The sequence below is a fragment of the Peromyscus maniculatus genome, chromosome 4, assembly GCF_049852395.1.
Source record: "Peromyscus maniculatus bairdii isolate BWxNUB_F1_BW_parent chromosome 4, HU_Pman_BW_mat_3.1, whole genome shotgun sequence".
In the NCBI taxonomy this organism is placed as follows: Eukaryota; Metazoa; Chordata; class Mammalia; order Rodentia; family Cricetidae; genus Peromyscus; species Peromyscus maniculatus.
This window is the reverse complement of record NC_134855.1, coordinates 112,838,792-112,841,071: the sequence shown is the minus strand read 5'-3', so window position 1 is coordinate 112,841,071 and position 2,280 is coordinate 112,838,792. Positions and strand designations below refer to the sequence as shown.

Sequence of the window (2,280 nt, the reverse complement as noted above, 5' to 3'; positions counted from 1 at the left end):
TCAACAATGGAGGAAAAGTGAAAACCATTAGCATAAAGGACCTTTGAAAATTTTGATAACTAAAAGACATGTTTCTATAGTACCCTGCGAATTAAAGTAGAGAACTTGCCTAGAGTGTACTCAGCCTTGGATTCTAACCTCAGCACCAGAAAAGCCAATGAGTAAGTTTAAAGGACTTTTAAAAATACTTTAATTAAATACAAAATAAAACAAAACATCTCAAAATGTTTATACCCTGGTGCTCTGTACTTAGCAGTAATATTTCAGCATGCAAGTCCTATTTTACAATGCAAGAGAGGCCTTGAATCTGTCACCTTAAAAAACTAGGAAATAAAAGAAAGGTGATAATAAAAATTCAGGAAATGAATGGAATAAAAGAATAGCTGACTTAAATATGCAACTGTCAAATAACGTGTCTACAGCCAAATCTGAGGCATGGATTTGAGTCCAAATACATTATTGAGTCATCTCAAAGACACTGACAATTGTGAGAAAATATTGGGAGTGGACAGGAGAAGCAAGCAGGGTAGGTCAGCTAATATTCATCAAGAAGTTTACCTTTGGATGGCTCGAGTTTATGTGTGATGCAGGTACTCTTGGAGCCAAAGTGGAGTCTGTCTTAGAGTTTGTCAACAGAGCTGTGAGGAAGATGGTGTCTGTCTTCCAGTTTCCAATCCAATATTTCCCTACCGAAATTCTTACTATTTCCCTGACCATAGCAGGTCAATATTAACACCCATAAGAAGAGAACATCAGGTATTTTCAATAAGCAGCCTCAACATGTAAGGATGAGCCCCAAAGGGAATAACAGTGAACAATCAATAGCCTCAGTTATGTTGATGTCATCCAGAAATGTAGTAACTTTTTAATTGTTCTTGCCAGTTAAATTATGTTTATTTTTTATTTATTTAGAATTTTTCATTTATTTTAATTCTGATAGCTGTTTCCCCTCCCTCCTCTCCTCCTGTCCCACCCCCAAGCCTCCCCTGTACCCCCCTCCCATCCACTTCTCCTCCATCTGTATCTCCTTTCAGAAAGGGTCAGGCCTCCCATGGGCATCAACAAATAATGGCACTTCAAGTTGAGGCAGGACCAATCTCCTCCCCCTGCATCAGGGCTGGGCAAGGCAACCCAGCTTTGGGGAATAGGGTCCCAAAAGCCAGCTCAAGTGCCAGGGACAAGTCCTGATCCCACTGCTAGGACCCCCCACAAACAGACTAAGCTATACAATTGTCATACACATGTGGAGGCCCTAGGACAGTCACATGCAGACTCCCTAGCTGTCAGTCCAGGAGCTCCCATGAACTCAGGTCAGCTGTCTCTGTGAATTCCTTCTTCGGGATCTTGACCCTCTTGGCTCATACAATACCCTCCCCTCCCTCTTCAACAGGACTCCCAGAACTTGGGCCCAGTGCTTGTGGGTGGATCTCGACATCTGCTTCCATCAGTTACCAGATAAATGCTTTCTGGTAACAACTAGGGTCATCACCAGTCTGATTATAAGAGAAGGCCAATTCAGGCACACTCTCCACTATTGCTAGGAGTCTTAGCTGGGGTCATCCTTTTGGATTCCTGGGATTTTCCCTGGCACCAGGTTTCTCCCTAACCCCATAATGGCTCCCCTCTATCAAGATATCTCTTTTGTTGCTCTCTTTCTCTGTCCCTTCCCCAACTCATCCAGTCAGATCCCTCACCTACCCGCCCTCTACTCTTACTCCCAGTTTATCCAGGAAATCTTATCTATTCCCTCTTCCCAGGGTGATTCATGCGTTCCTCTTAGGGTGCTCGATTAGGCATCACAGATACTATAAACTGGAATGATACAGAGAAGATTAGCATGGCCCCTATACAAAGATGACAAGCAAATTCATTAAGACCTGGCTTAATTTGTTTGTTGCTCTTCAACAGAGCCTATGAAAGTGACACGTACAAGACACTCATAGACAGACATTGGTAGTGAGTAGGGAGCATAACTGTTGCTAGTAATTGTTAAATACCTGATATTTCAGGGATGAAGAGCTGACCCAGTGACTAATGGCAGTACTGTTCTTGCAGAAGGCCTGGACTCAATTCCCAGGACCCATGTGGGACAACTCATAATTGCCTGTAACTCTAATTCTAACTGGCTTCCATGGGCGCCTGCATTTATGGCGTGCACGCACGAATGCATGCACACACGCACACTTAAAAATAAAAATCTGTAAAAAAAAAATCCTTGTATTTAAAAGTGGTATACTTTTTTTGACTGGGGTAAAGTTATTTGCTTATTTTAAATTGTTT

General features: G+C 42.3%; 1 non-coding gene across 1 annotated transcript; it reads left to right on the top strand.

Annotated features, from left to right (window-relative positions):
- The first annotated feature begins 1,781 nt into the window (after positions 1 to 1,781).
- LOC121829290 (U6 spliceosomal RNA) lies at positions 1,782 to 1,889 on the top strand. Its single transcript, XR_006072056.1, has one exon. It is a non-coding gene; the product is annotated as a U6 spliceosomal RNA (small nuclear RNA).
- The last annotated feature ends 391 nt before the right edge of the window (positions 1,890 to 2,280 follow it).